Source organism: Rhinoraja longicauda, chromosome 4 (genome assembly GCF_053455715.1).
Source record: "Rhinoraja longicauda isolate Sanriku21f chromosome 4, sRhiLon1.1, whole genome shotgun sequence".
NCBI lineage: Eukaryota > Metazoa > Chordata > Chondrichthyes > Rajiformes > Arhynchobatidae > Rhinoraja > Rhinoraja longicauda.
This window is the reverse complement of record NC_135956.1, coordinates 51,524,263-51,540,532: the sequence shown is the minus strand read 5'-3', so window position 1 is coordinate 51,540,532 and position 16,270 is coordinate 51,524,263.

Genomic DNA, 16,270 nt, shown 5'->3' with positions numbered 1-16,270 from the left:
TCAAATTCTTGACAAAGTGTTTGTGGTGCTTGGCTAGAGCTGAATTATCCATTATTGTATTTAAACTTTTCAATTAAACGATCCATCAAGCTTGGCAGAATTTTCAGAGGAGCATAGGCATGAATGCATTTAGAATGTGTTTGAGAAGTGGGCTTCGAGAGACATGCCCACAAGCAAGGCTTGGTAATCCTCTTTATGCTACTGGGAAAGGTACAATACCGATTATGTTTTGTGTTTATGCAGTATTAATAGTGGGATCCTAATGCAATATGTGACCTCGATTTCTGCAGAGAAAAATTAGACTTAAACGATATTTTGATCCACTGGGGCCATCCTATGCTTCTTTTCTTTGCTTGTCTGGACATTGTGAAGCTTGCATCTTTTCTGGGAATTCCAGAATAAAATGACTGTTATTTATCATTACAAACCTCTTTATCATTTAGTCAATAAAGCCTTTTTTTTTCGCAGAGCGAACTCAGAGTCAGAAATCTGTATTAGTCTCCTTTGGCCCGAAGGCAGGAGATGTCAAAAGGTAAATCATGATCAGCCTTGGCTTTCTGGCTAAATTGTGTATGAAGGCCTCAGGGTAAAGGTGCACATGCTCATTACTTGAGACAGAAAAGAGAAGTTCACACACAGAGACGCACATATGCAGCTGGCAATATTAGATATGAAACAATTCGGCTTCAGACAACTTGATTCCATTTGTTTCACGGATTAACACATAATGTGCCTTTCAAGGGTAGGGGGTTTAACTCTGCATAATGCACCTTTTGAAGATTATCAACGAAGCTTGGAAACAATTTAACAGTCAAATTGCCCCAACAAAGAAAGAGAAAAAAATGATATTCTTTAGGTTTTGTAGTATTTCGCACCCACCCCTTAACCATTTTCACACTGTAATACTTCAAGATTCATGCATTTTCTCCTTTTGTTTCAGTTTGGTTTCTTTATATCTTTGCAAACCCTTTAATTTGTGTGCTTTTCTTATATTGCAGGAGTAGAAAAGTAAACCAAATAATTTTTTAATTAAAGTCCTTTTTCCAAGTCAACTTCCCACATTAATAACCTATTAATCATTCACCAACTTTATGACTGCTTTTACTTTGACAAATACATTGCTGCAGTATCTTTAAAAGAACTCATGAAAACGAGATTTTGCGTTGTATGACAAAACTTGCATTTATTTTGTGCCTTTAAACAACGCAATCCCCTTCAAAGGAGCCTTATCAAACAAAAATTTGACTGCAGTAATGCCTTCTCTGCAGAGATGCTGCCTGTCCTGCTGAGTTACTCCAGCTTTTTGTGTCAATCATCTAATAAACAGAGATCAGGGAAGATAACCAAAAACCTGAATAATAAGGCAGGTTTTAAAGTGCATCTTAAAGGAAGAGACAATGTGGAGAGGGAGGCAAATTTAATGGGTGGAATTTGAGAGCTGAGAGTCCAAGCAACTAATCAGCAACTGTGGAGGTCACAGTGGCACAGTTGATAGAGCCGCTGCTACACGACTCCCGAGACGGGGTTCAATCTCAATCTCGGGGGCTGTCTGTGCGGTTTGCTTCAGTTCCTTCAGTTTCATCCCATCTTCCAAAGATGTGCTGTTTGGTAGTTTAACGGCCCACTGTAAATTGCTTCTGGAAATAGATCAATCTGGGGTGGTGATGAGAATATGGGGGAGAAAAGTGGCATTAATGCTGGATTAGTGAATAGGGGCAACACAGTGGCATAGCGGTAGAGCTGCTGCCTTACAGCATCAGGGACCTAAGTTCGATCCTGACTACGGGTGCTGTCTGTATGGAGTTTGTATGTTCTCCCCGTGACCGCGTAAGTTTTCTCCAGGTGCCCAGATTACCACCCACACTCAAAAGACGTGCAGATTTGTAGGTTAATTGGCTTCAGTTAAAAATTGTAAATTGTCCCCAGTGTAGAAACATAGAAAATAGGTGCAGGAGGAGGCCATTTGGCCCTTCAAGCCAGCACCGCCATTCATTGCGATCAGGGCTGATCATCTACAATCTGTAACCTGTGCCTGCCTTCTCCCCATATCCCTTGATTCCACTAGCCCCTCGAGCTCTATCTAACTCTCTTTTAAATTCATCCAGTGAATTGTCCTCCACTGCCTTCTGTGGCAGAGAATTCCACAAATTCCACAAATTCAGCCAAACTTTTCTCTGGGTGAAAAAGTTTCTTCTCACCTCAGTTTTAAATGGCCTCCTCTTTATTCTTAGACTGTGTCCCCTGGTTCTGGACTCCCCAACATTGGGAACATTTTTCCTGCATATGTCTAGTCCTTTTATGATTTTATACGTCTCTGTAAGATCCCCTCTCATCCTTCTAAACTCCAGTGAATACAAGGCTACTCTTTCCAGTCCTTCCTCATATGTTAGTCCCTCCATCCCAGGGATTAACCTCGTGAACCTACGCTGCACTGCCTCAATAGCAAGGACATCCTTCCTCAAATTAGGAGACCAAAACTGCACACAATACTCCAGGTGTAGTCTCACCAAGGCCCTATACAACTGCAGAAGGACTTCTTTGCTCTAGTACTCAAATCCTCTTGTTATGAAGGCCAACATGCCATTAGCTTTCTTCACTGCCTACTGTACCTGCATGCTTACTTTCAGTGATTGGTGTACAAGGCCACCAAGGTCTCGTTGCACTTCCCCTTTACCTAATCTGACACCATTGAGATAATAATCTGTCTCCTTATTTTTGCCGCCAAAGTGGATAACCTCACATTTATCTGTAATGTGTGTAGGATAGTGCTAGTGGATGGGTGATCGGTGGTCGGTGCAAACTCAGTGGGCCGATGCGCCTGTTCCCACACTGTATCTCTAAAGTCTAAAGTCTAACGTCTAGAGTAAATGGGAGGTTGATGGTCAATGTGGACTCGATGGGTTACATCAGTGAGACCAAGCGCAGGCTCGGCGATCGTTTTGCTGAACACCTCCACTCAGTCCATCTTAACCTACCTGATCTCCCGGTTGCTCAGCACTTTAACTCTCCCTCCCACTCCAAATCTGACCTTTCCATCCTGGGCCTCCTCCTCCATTGTCAGAGTGAAGCCCAGTGCAAATTGGAGGAACAGCACCTCATATTTCGCTTGGGTAGCTTACACCCCAGCGGTATTGACTTCTCTAAATTCAAATAGCCCTTGCTTTCCCTCTCTCTCCATCCCCTCCCCTTCCCAGTTCTCCCACCAGTCTTACAGTCTCCGACTACATTTTATCTCTGTCCCACCCACTCTCCTGACATCAGTCTGAAGAAGGGTCTTGAACCAAAACGTCACCCATTCCTTCTCTCCAGAGATGCTGCCTGTCCCGCTGAGTTACTCCAGCATTTTGTGTGTACCTTTGACGGGTTAAAGATCCTGTCCCTGTGCTGCATTTTCTATGACTCAAAACCATGGCCACCAGACAGGGTGGCGATGGAAAGCAGAGGTATTTCAAAAGTTTGCAGGGCTGGCCGAGATCATAGATGGGCACGAGTATTTGAAAATATTAAAATCAATTTACGTTTTACTGGGGAGCTTATATATGAGGAGAAAACAAGGCACGTGTTTAGTGATTGAAAGCTGAGTATTTGGGGACCCTTTCCTCCTTTTGTACATTCTCCCCCTGGCCCAGAGAACAGTCACTTCCTTTAACTGACGTAAATGTCAGCCCTAATTAGTGAGGAGTTAAAGACTCCAGCAACCTTTTTGTCAGTTGATGCAATCCAGTGATTGGCAGACCACCAATTTTCCTTAAGTTATTTCACGTTTATTTACTTTTATTGCGCAGATGAATCAAAGCCATGAGGCCTTTATCCTTACTAAGAACAGCACAATGGGTGGTGGCTGGGCCTTTGCATTTAGCCCCAAGCTGGATTCACACTATTACATCAGAGTTTGTTTTCAAATGTCACATTGAACGGCCTCACTGGGAATTACACTGTTTAGCTTCAAGTCTACATCTCTAGCCCTTGCCCACCACCTCCCAATCATCTTCAAATATGGTCATATTTATATCATAGTGTGGAAACCCAGTTACAGTTCTTAGTCAGTGACAATGCATTTGACGTTTAGGTTATTGTCATGTGTACCGAGGTAGAGAGAAAAGCTAACCAGTCAGTGGAAAGACAATGCAAGATTACGTGTGGCACGCTGGCGCAGTGATAGAGTTGCTGCCTTACAGAGCCAGAGACCCACGTTCGATCCTGACTATGGATGCCGTCTGTACGGAGTTTGCACGTTCTCACATGACCTGCGTGAGTTTTCTGAGAGAACTCCGGTTTCATCCCACATGCGAGAGACGCACAGGTTTTGTAGGTTAATTGGCTTGGTGTAATTGTAAATTGTCACTAGTGTATAGGATTGTGTAAGTGTGCGGGATTACTGATCGGTGCGGACTCAGTGGGCCATAGAGCATGTTATGCACTGTATCTCTAAACTAAACTAAACTACAATCGAGCCATCCACAGTGTACAGATACATGATATAGGGAATAATGGTTAGTGCAAGATAATGTCCAGTAAAGGATATAACAGACAAAAATGCAGGTATAGCTGGGGTCCATGCAAGTGTCCTTGGCTACACATTTAACTTGGAGAAAGTACAAGGAGTCAGAGGAGAAGTTGTTGAGGGGAGGACAGGTTCTGCCGGGTAGAGGAGAGAGTTGGTAGAGGGAAATTGATTGGGTCTTTATTCCAGGAAGAATTAGAAGGACTTGAGACCTTCCTGCTGGAAGATGGAGGTGTAAAAGGACTGGACATCCACGGTCAATACCTGACACATTTCACCTGGGTACCATACAACCCAAAGGTATAAACATTGAATTCTCCAAATTTTGATATTTACATAATCTTGCTCCCTCCTTCCTTCTCTGATATACTCCCCTTCTTTCCATCCCTCTGTCCTGTGCCCTAGCTGGAGTTGCACCTATTTCTCACCACCCCCTATCCACCTACATTCCTTCCTCTAGCTTCACAACTTACAACTCTTCATTCATTTTGTCTCACACTTACTATTTCCACCAGGGGGCGCTGCATGATGGCTGCCTTGCCGACAATCTGTCTGTTCTCTTCGAACTTTTTTTGTTGTTTTTGGTAAGTTTTAAAAGTCTGTGTTAATGTTCTCTGTTTTTTTTTGTGGGGGGTGGGGGGAGGGGGTCGGGTGAAACTTTTTTCAATCTCTTACCTTGCCGGAGATGCGTTTGTTTTGCGGATTGTATCTCCGGTCGCTCTGCGGCCTAACATCGTGGAGCTGGAGGCCTTGCCTGGGACTGACTTTGAGCCACCGTGGGGGCGTGGACTTAACATCTGAGCGTACGATCCCTTGCCTGGGATTTTAACTTGTCTGCGGACTTAACATCGCGGAGCTCGCAGTCTCAGGTTGAGACCGAGTCGGGTGCTCCAAGCTGCAAGAGATTCAACTAGTCCCGACCCGGGGTAGATCGCCCGGCGCGGGGGAGCTGAGATCCACCCCTCCCCCCCCCCCCCCCCCGATGCAGGAGCTGGATCGCCCCGACGAGGAAGGCCCGCCACCGGCTACAGGAGTCAAGATCGTCCTGTCAATGGAAGGTTAGAGGCCCCCGACCACTGGAGGACTAAGAAGGGAGAGATTGAACTTTTTTTCACCTGCCATCATAGTGAGGAATGTGGAGGGGTCATTGTGTGGATGTTCATGTTAAAATGTATTTTGTGTGCCCTGTTGCATTTTATTGTTATGACTGTATGGCAAATGAAGTTCCTCGTATGTTGCAAAACATACTTGGCTAATAAAGTATTATGGTGATGGTGATTGTGATTGTGATTGTGATTGTGATTGTGATTGTGATTGTGAATGTGATTGTGATTGTGATTGTGATTGTGATTGTGATTGTGATTGTGATTGTGATTGTGATTGTGATTGTGATTGTGAATGTGATTGTGATTGTGATTGTGATTGTGATTTTTTCATGTCTGGCCTTTGTCCAACTGTCTGCCGACCAAAAAAAAACCCTCCTCACATGTATTAACCTATTACCTGCCTGGCTTTGTCCCTTCTCTCTTCCAGCTTTCTTTCCCTCCCCCCCCCCCTTCCCCCACCTCCCCCCACAACAGTCAATCTGAAATAAGATCTCAACTTGTGACCTGTCCATGTTCTCCGAGATGCTGCCTGATCCAATGTGTTACTCCAGCACTTTGTGTCTTCGAGAGGGGAAGTGAAATGTAAAACTGGAGGGAGGGATAATAGGTAGAAGGGAACAGGAGGAAGGGAAAGGGGAAGGGGAAAAAGCAGATTCATCAGAAAATGGGTGACTCGGGTAGGGAGGGGTGGGAGATGAGTGGTGGGTGGATAGGAAAAGAAGAAGTTGACATGGTAGAGAGCAAAATATGTGCCAAGAGGTGGTATCCTTGACCGGAGAATTTCAAACTTGGCATCACAGTTTCAGGATAGTTGGCAATTAAGAGCTGAGATTAAGTGAAAGTTATTTGCTCAGTGGGTGTATATTCTGGAATGTTCTACCCTGAGAGATGTAAATGCTCATTTGTTGTGGTAAGATATCGATACTGTTATTTAGTTATTAATCAAATCTGAGGAATGTGATTATGCAGAAAAGTGGAATTTGGAATATTGGCTCAGCTACAAACATTGAATGGTAGAATAGAGTCAAGGCTGGAAGTGTAAGAGACTGCAGATGATGGAATCTGTAACAAAAAAAGAAGAGTGGCTGGAGGTGGGTCAGACGGTGTCTGTGATGGGAAATGGGCAGTCGACTGTTTGGATTGATCCACTCATCTAGACGAGGCTGTATCTTTCATTCATTCACACCAGTATATAGAGGGGGAATGGATGTAGGGGTGGCGCAAGATCTAGCAACCAATAGATGGATACAAGTAAGGAGTAGTAGATTGGCAGATAGCAGTCAGGATGGGGAGGGAAGGATGGAGATAGTAACCGAGGCTGGAGGTAATAAGTGGCGAACAAAAGATTGCAGAGCCTGGAACCTAATAGGAAAGGTAGGTGAAGTGTGCAACTGAATAAGTTGAATAAGGAGAGATGGTGGCAGGCAGGAGCAACAAGGGGTGACTAACAGGTTTGTGGAGCATGGGGAGGGACGAGGAGGTCCAGTGGCAGGAATGTACATGGGGAGGGGGGAAGAGGAAGATGATACGGAGAGGGGGGTAAGATGGGAAGAAGGGTGTGTGTGAGACAACCAGGGTATATAGACTCAAGGCTATGCTTATCTATGGGATCCATGGGATCATTCCGTTTGGATTGATCCACTCATCTAGACTTTGTAGAAATAAGCTTTTTTTGGTTGAGACAGACGTAAATACTGTACATGGCTGCAGAAGACAGCCAGACTCTGCTTAAGTAGCTTCTAATATCAGGTCATCTCTGTTGCATTACAACTTTGAACAGCATTTTAATAAAATAATGAAATGGGTAGGCAAGGGTAGATTTAATGAACTTGCACTGCCACCACTATGCGGCAATGTATGCAGATTCATCTGTTAATTCTAATAGACAGGAATTCCTATAGGACACTAAAAGCCCTCCATGTTGAATTCCCAAACTAGGTTGCCAGCGTGAAAAGTCTGTATGAGGAATTCACAAACCCACACTGTTGTGTAATTTCAACCATCATCTCCTTCCAGTAGAATACAGGTTAAGATCAAGGAAATGGATTTAAAAGAACATCGACAATCGTCTTGAAATGAGATTGATATGCATGGTAATATTTGCAAATTGTAAAACATCTTGATTTGAATTGTTCTTTTATAATGAAAGCAAATAGGAAGAATCAATTTCCCTCAAGAGAAGTCAGAAAACAGATGATTGAAATATATTTAAAGTATGTCCCACTAAGGCGATTTTTTAGGTGACTACAGATGACTAGGCTGTTGCCACACAGTCGCTGGGGTGTCACCTGTATGGTCGTGAGTAGTCTCCATAGAGTCGTACCGTTTTTCTGGTCACCGCTGGATTTCGAAATGTTTAAACATTTTCGGCGACTGTTGGTTTGACACCAATAATCGTAGCGTGACGTCTCCTGACGTTGGTGCTGTCGTAGGTTGTTGCCAGGTTGTCGCCATGTGATGTAGTATGTCGCCGGTGCTGACTTCAGTGAATTCCATTGGCGACTACCTACGTCAACTGGCGACAGGTACCGGCGTCAAAACCGGAGGCCAAAATTACGTGAATTGTCTTCACTTGTCGCCGACAGGGTCGTAGCTTGTCGTGGCTTGTCGCAGGTGGGCATGGGTTGACTTCAGTTGTCGTAAGTTGTCACCTGCGTGGTGGTATGTTGTCGTAGGCACGGTCGTAGGTGGTTGTCCTAAGTCGCGCTGATTGGGTCGCCGGTTGTCGGTAGCTTGCCGTGGCTTGACGTCGACTAGGTAGTAGGTTGTTGTAGCTTGTCGTAGACATTGTCGTAGGGGGGGTCCAATCTCCGGTTTTTAGGCGACCTGACTATTACAGTCGCTGGCAGTCACCTAAAAAATCTCCTAAGTAGGACAGGCCCTTACTCTCTACATTACCCAATGATGGAGTATTCCACAATCTTTGATATCATCTGGATGCTCCTGACAGATAGAGTGACCTCCCACCCCCATTAATGTGCTCCCATCCTCCCATGCACTTCTTCCACCTCTCCAACTGTCCCCCTAGTTATTTCCTGAACCAGCTCTTGACCAAATGGAAGATGTAAGCTTGTGGGCTGCAGGATATTGATTTTGCATGCGATGCCTCAGGCTAATGGCACAGAATGACGGCTTTACTGATTATCAGAAGACTGAATGATCCCTGATAAATTGTAACCTCAAACCTTGACTGCCATCCTGAGGAACAGAGGTGACAAAAGGAGCATTAAAATAGCATTAAAAAAGGAAACTGCTTCAAATCTTTACATCTTTAGAGTAATGATTTGAGTCATTATTCACTGAGGTACAGTAGATATGCGAAGCTTCCACTGCGTGATGTATGATCCCCATCTTTCGCAGAAGGTTAAAGACCTTTAGAGACAACTGGCTCAAAGAGAGACATCAACTGAACTAATCGTCTGGTGCACAAGGGTAATTTTGACATTTTTGCCTATCAAGCTCGCTCTTACTAATTTCCTGATACATTTTTATAATAATTTGGGGACTCAATGAACAGTTCAAACCAGAACCTGGAAACTGCAGACATACAGCAGAGACTCTAATCTGTTCAAATGCAACCGACTGCTCAATCTAATGATCCATTTTCTCGGACAGCAGGAGCTAGTAATGATTCCTCTATTCCCATTCACATCTCCTCCAGGGCCATCTTTTGTTTATTGTCCCATTACCATCCGATTCTTGTCTAGTTCTGTCGTTCCTTCTCATTTAATTTCTCTTACTGTCCAGTTCACTTCAACTCCATCCAATGTTAATTCTCTTCCCCCTTCCCCAGATTATTTTTCAATTTTTTCAATGTTAATTTTTAATAGCATCTACATTGTGATTTTTGGAATCTTATTAAATAATGGCCATGGTAGTTTTAAATGGATATTTGGTTTAGTAGGTGATTATCGAAGAAATTGAATGTTATAGAAAAAAAAGACACAGTGTAGTTATCAAAGTCTCAAGGGATCCAATGACATATTGGCATAGCTCCTATATGAACAGATGTAGCTGGGAGCTGTGATGCTGTGCTTATGATTTAGAGGGATAGGCCTATATCTTGGGTGTTACCAAGGTAGAGTTGCTGATTTCTGTTGAGTTCTTGCTCTATTTCCCAAGAGGGGACTCAAGATGAATCATTGCAGGGAATAATGATGATCATCATCATCATAGTCGTCGGTGATTACTACTCAAAGCCGAGTATGATTGTCCTCCTTGTGGGTTATTTTGTCGGTGGTATGTTCCTCCAGATGGACGCCTGTGTGTAACATCTTTTAAACTGGGGAGAATGGTGTACAGACAGCCACCACATGGTCCTTGACGGAGACAGACCCGGTCCAATGCAATGACGGTTGGGAGTCCCTCTGCGTCAGCTTTCCTCCATCTCTGCCCTTTGGTGTTGCTCCACCTGCTGACCAGCCACCATCCTCTGCCTGTTTCACCAACGAGGTCTTCTTCTTGGGCTGTGCTTTGCTGTTGCAAAAGACTTCCCTACTATTATTCTCCATCCCTTCTTCAGCATTCTTTCTTCTTGTGTGTTGCATAGTCATAGAGCTATAGAGCAAGGAAACAGGCTCTTCAGCCATGCCAATTGATTTGGCATACTGACCTAGTCCCATTCACTGGCATTTAGCTGTTAGCTCTCTAAATCCTTCCTACCCAAATATTTATCCAAATGTCTTTTAAAAGTCATAATTGTAAATGCTTCTATAGATTCCTCTGGCAGCTCATTCCAGATATGAACTACCATCTGAATAAAAACATTGTCCCTGAGGTACCTCTTCAATCTCTCCCCTCTCACCCTAAAGCCTATGTCCTCCAGTTTAAGAATACTCAACCCTGGAAAAAATGCTGTGAGTGTTCACTTTATCTTTGCTCTTCATGACCTCATTCACCTCAATAAGGTCACCCCCCAGTTTAATATGCTCCAAAGAAGAAAGTCCCAGACTATCCAACCTCTCCCTACAACTCATGCACACAAGCCAAGGTAACACCCTGGTAATTCTTTCCTGCACCCTTTCCAACTTAATGGTATCCTTCTTACAACGGGAACAGCAAACAGTACTGCAGAAGATAGACACAAAATGCTGGAGTAACTCAACGGGACGGGCAGCTTCTCTGGAGAGAAGGAATGTGTGACGTTTCGGGTCGAGACCCTTCTTCAGAGTGAGAGTCAGGGGAGAGGGAAACTAGAGATATGAAATGGTACAAAATGAATTTAAGGTGTGAAAAGAACAGATCAAAGCAGACAATGTTTAAGGAAATGTAGAATGGTTCATTGTTGGCTGAGGAGAAGGTGTCAATGAAGCATACAAGCAGTAAAATGAATCAGAAGGACACAGAAACCAGTCGGAAAACTAGGGTGGGTGAGGGATGGAGAGAGAGGGAAAGCAAGGATTGTTTGAAGATAGAGAAATCAATATTCATACTGCTACATGCTGAATCTGGAAAAGTGTTGAAGGGATGAGGGGCAGGTTGTTGGGGTGGGGAGAGGGTAATTATTTGGCATTCCAATAACCACCCACTTTACCAACATCTATGGAGGGTGGCAGAGTGGTGCGGCTGGTAGAACTGCTGCCTCGCAGTGCCAGAGACCCAGGTTCGATCCTGACCTCGGTTGCTGTCTTTGTGGACCGTGTGGGTTTCCTCTGGGTACTTTAGTTTCCTCCCTCATCCCAAAGACGTGCAGGTTTGCAGGTTAATTGACTTGTTGCAAATTGCCTTTTGTGGGTAGGGAATGGATGTGAAATTGGGATAACATAGAACTAGCGCGAGTGGGTGATTAATGGTCGGCATGGATTAATGGTCGGCATGGATTCAGTGGGCTGAATGGTTTGTTTCCATGCTCTAAACTAAAATATGGCCTGGTTCTTAAGATGCCTCTAGGTTTCCTGGCACATTTTGACAAAGAGTTCACCTTCCCTCCCACCCTAACACCAATTAAAGCAAAACCTCGAGTCTGAGGAAAAGATTTATTTCCTCTCTTCGATTTATTAATTTTACATGTTAAATCCAGCAATCTGCTTGAGTGTACTAAAAATGGATCTCCTGGTGCCATCTGAAGAAGAGGCAGGTATTATTTAAACCTTAATAAAGTTTGTTTCATTGGTTATTTGCATTGTGTGTGGGACCATGGATGCAAGCTAGCGATTGCCGTTCTCTACGAAGCAAAAAGCAAAGCTTTAAATCCCAAAGGACATGTTATAGTTACAAATAGTACTTACGAATGTATCACATAATAGGCTTCTATCCCAGGTGTCAAGAGAATAACCTTTCTCTCAATGTCAGTAAGACAAAGGAGAGAGTGATCGACTTTAGGAAGTGTCAGTGTTGCAGTTGAACAAAGGGGACTATGAAGGCATGAGAGAGGAGCTGGCCAAGGTAGACTGGAAAGGGATCCTAGCAGGATTGACGGTGGAACAGCAATGGCAGGAATTTCTGAGCATAATATGGAAGACGCAGGATCATTTCATTCCAAAAAGGAAGAAAGATTCTAAGGGGAGTAGGAGGCAACCGTGGCTGACAAGGGAAGTTAGGGATGGAATAAAACCAACAGAAAAGATGTATAACACAGCAAAGAGTAGCCAGAAGCTAGAGGATTGGGAAACTTTCATAGGACAACAGAAGGTAACAAAACAGGCAATACGGGCTGAAAAGATGAAGTAAGAGGGGAAGCTGGCCAATAATATAAAGAAGGACTGTAAAAGCTTATTTAGATATGTTAAGGGAAAAAGAGTAGCAAAGTCAAATGTGGGTCCCTTGAAGGCAGACACGGGTGAAATTATTATGGGTAACAAGGAAATGGCAGAAGAGTTGAACACGTACTTTGGTTCTGTCTTCACTAAGGAAGACACAGCTCCATCCAAGACCGCAAGAAATTGGAGAAAATTCTGGACACAGCCCAGACCATCACACAAACCAACCTTCCTTTCATTTACTCCATTTACACCTCGCGCTGCCTCAGCAAGCCAACCAGCATAATCAAGGACAGATCGCAACCCGGCCAACACCTATTCTCCCCTGTTCCATCAGGCAAGGTGTGTAGAAGTGTGAAAGTGTGACACCTCCAGATTCTGGGCCAGTTTCTTCCCAGCTGATATCAGGCAAATGTAGTTGCCATTTTCAAGGCTTTTGTTTGCACTTAATCTACATGGTTTGGCTGGCTTTGAAGTAAAGCTCCTAATTCATTATGTTGTGTGGCACACATCACAGTTGCCAGTTTTGACATGTTTGTTGTAAAGCCAAATCGACATCCTTAGAAATTGGAAACTGGTTTCCTGGTTACATAGATTTGCAATCTGTTTTCTCGATTTCTAATATGAAATGCCATTTCAGCCATTTCTCTAGAGCTGTGTTTTCCTACCAAATTCTGTACATACCTCCATTTTATGTGTATCGTGGGAAAAAAATATGTTGTTAAATCTTCCCCTTCCATTCTAAAGGACAAAAAAATGCTTTACCTGTCCAAAATATATGGCTTCTTCCCATTATACTCAGATCACTGGTTTCTTCAGGAAATGATTTCATTCATTCAGTATTACTGTAAAAATGGGTGTTTGATGGCTGAAACAGTCTCGGTGGGCTGAAGTGTCAGTTTCTATGCTGCCTCCTAGTTCACTTCTCTGCTGTTGTGGTACCTGGTCAACATATTCAAGACATGAGTAAAGGTTTTGCTACCTTAGACACAATGTAGGTATCTCTTTAAGGGGCCAGGTCACCAATTCAGAGATCATGAAATATGCTAATTTTGTCAACTCGTTCATTATTAAGCCAACAAAGTTTATGGTGGATTGGGAACATTTATTTTGTGGATGACAGTCATATACTGTAGACTCATAGATAGTCATTTCGAAAGTCATCCTCTACAATGTTTGTTGTCCATACCACACCTATAAGGACAAAAGCTAGTCAAATATGAAGATTGATATGACACCTTAGAAACATAGAAACATAGAAAATAGGTGCAGGAGGAGGCCATTTGGCCCTTTGAGCCAGCACCGCCATTCATTGTGATCATGGCTGATCATCCACAATCAGTAACCTGTGCCTGCCTTCTCCCCATGTCCCTTGATTCCACTAGCCCCTAGAGCTCTATCTAACTCTCTTTTAAATTCATCCAGTTTGGCCTCCACTGCCTTTTGTGGCTGAGAATTCCACAAATTCACAACTCTCTGGGTGAAAAAGTTTCTTCTCACCTCAATTTTAAATGGCCTCACCTTTATTCTTAGTCTGTGTCCCCTGGTTCTGGACTCCCTCAACATTGGGAACATTTTTCCTGTATCTAGCTTGTCTAATCCTTTTATAATTTTATACGTCTCTATGAGATCATCTTTCTAAACTCCAGTGAATACAAGCCTACTCTTTCCAATTCTTCCTCATATGACAGTCCCTCCATCCGAGGGATTAACCTTGTGAACCTACGCTGCACTGCCTCAATAGCAAGTACGTCCTTCCTCAAATTAGGAGACCAATACTGCAAACAATATCCCAGATGTGGTCTCATCAGGGCCCTATACAACTGCAGAAGGACTTCTTTGCTCCTGTACTCAAATCCTCTTGTTATGAAGGCCAACATGTCATTAGCTTTATTCACTGCCTGCTGTACCTGCACGTTTACTTTCAGTGACTGATTACAAGGACACCAAGGTCTTGTTGCACTTCCCCTTTACCTAATCTGACACCATTGAGATAATAATCTGTCTCGTTATTTTGCTGCCAAAGTGGATAACCTCACATTTATCTACATTATACTGCATCTGCCATGCATCTGCCCACTCACTCAACCCGTCCAAGTCACCCTGCAACCTCCTAACATCCTCTTCGCAGTTCACACTGCCACCCAGCTTTGTGTCATCTGCAAACTTGCGAGTGTTATTTCTAATTCCATCATCCAAATCATTAATATATATTGTAAATAGTTGCGGCCCCAGCACTGAGCCTTGCGGCACTCCACTAACCACTGCCTGCCATTCTGAAAAGGATCCATTTATTCCTACTCTTTGCTTCCTTTCTGCCAACCATTTCTCTACCCATGTCAATATCCTACCCCCTATCCCATGTGCTATAATTTTGCTCACCAACCTCCCGTGTGGTACCTTATCAAAGGCTTTCTGTAAGTCCAGATACACTATATCCACTAGCTCTCCTTCATCCATTTTACTTGTCACATCCTCAAAAAATTCCAGAAGATTAGTCAAGCAGGATTTCCCCTTCATAAATCCATGCTGACTTGGACCAATCATTTTACCGCTATCCAAATGCGCCGTTATTACCTCTTTAATAATTGACTCCAGCATCTTCCCCACCACCGATGTCAGGCTAACTGGTCTATAATTCCCTGTTTTCTCTCTCTCGCTCCCTTCTTGAAAAGTGGGATAACATTAGCTACCCTCCAATCCACAGGAACTGATCCTGAATTTATTGAACATTGGAAATTGATCACCAATGCGTCAACTATTTCTAGAGCCATCTCCTTGAGGACCCTGGGATGCAGACCATCAGGCCCTATGGATTTATCAGCCTTCAGTCCCATTAGTCTACCCAATATTATTTCTCGCCTAATGCAAATTTCTTTAAGTTCCTGTCGCCCTTGATCCTCAGTCCACTAGAACATCTGGGAGATTTTTTGTGTCTTCCTTAGTGAAGACAGATCTAAAATACCTGTTCAACTCTTCCGCCATTTCCTTGTTACCCATAATAATTTCACCCATTTCTGCCTTCAAGGGACCCACATTTGTCTTTACCAATCTTTTTCTCTTAACATACCTAAAGAAGCTTTTACTGTCATTCTTTATATTCTTGGCCAGCTTCGCTTCGTACCTCATCTTTTCAGCCCGTATTGCCCTTTTTGCTATCTTCTGTTGTCCTTTGAAAGTTGCCCACTCCTCTGGCTCCTGCTACTCTTTGCTATCTTATACATCTTTTCTTTTAGTTTTATTCCATCTCTAACTTCCCTTGTCAGCCACGATTGCTTCTTACTCTCCTCAAAATCTTTCTTCCTCTTTGGAATGAAATGATACTGCATCTTCTGGATTATGCACAGAAATTCCTGCCATTACTGTCCCACCATCATTCCTGCTAGGATCCCTTTCCATTCGACCTTGGCCAGCTCCTCTCTCATGCCTTCATAGTCCTCTTTGTTCAACTGCAACACTGACATTCCTGGTTTAACCTTCTCCCTCTCAAATTGCAGATTAAAATTAATCATATTATGGTTACTACCTCCAAGCGGTTCCTTTACCTTGAGTTCCCTTATTAAATCTGGTTCATTGGACAACACTAAATCTAGAATTGCCTTCTCTCTGGTAGGCTTCAGTATAATCTGCTCTAAGAATCCATCTCGGAGGCACTCTACAAACTCCCTTTCTTAGGGTCCAGAACCAACCTGATTTTCCCAGTCTACCTGCATATTGAAATCCCCCGTAACTACAGTATCATTACCTTTGTTACATGCCAATTTTAACTCCTGCTGCAACTTACACCTTATATCCAGGTTACTGTTTGGGGGTCTGTAGATAACTCCCATTACTGTCTTCCTACCTTTACAATTCCTCAACTCTATCCACAGTGACTCTACATCGTCAGTCCCAATGTCACCCCTCGCAAGGGACTGAATTCCATCCCTCACCAACCAAGCTACCCCACATCCACTGCCCAC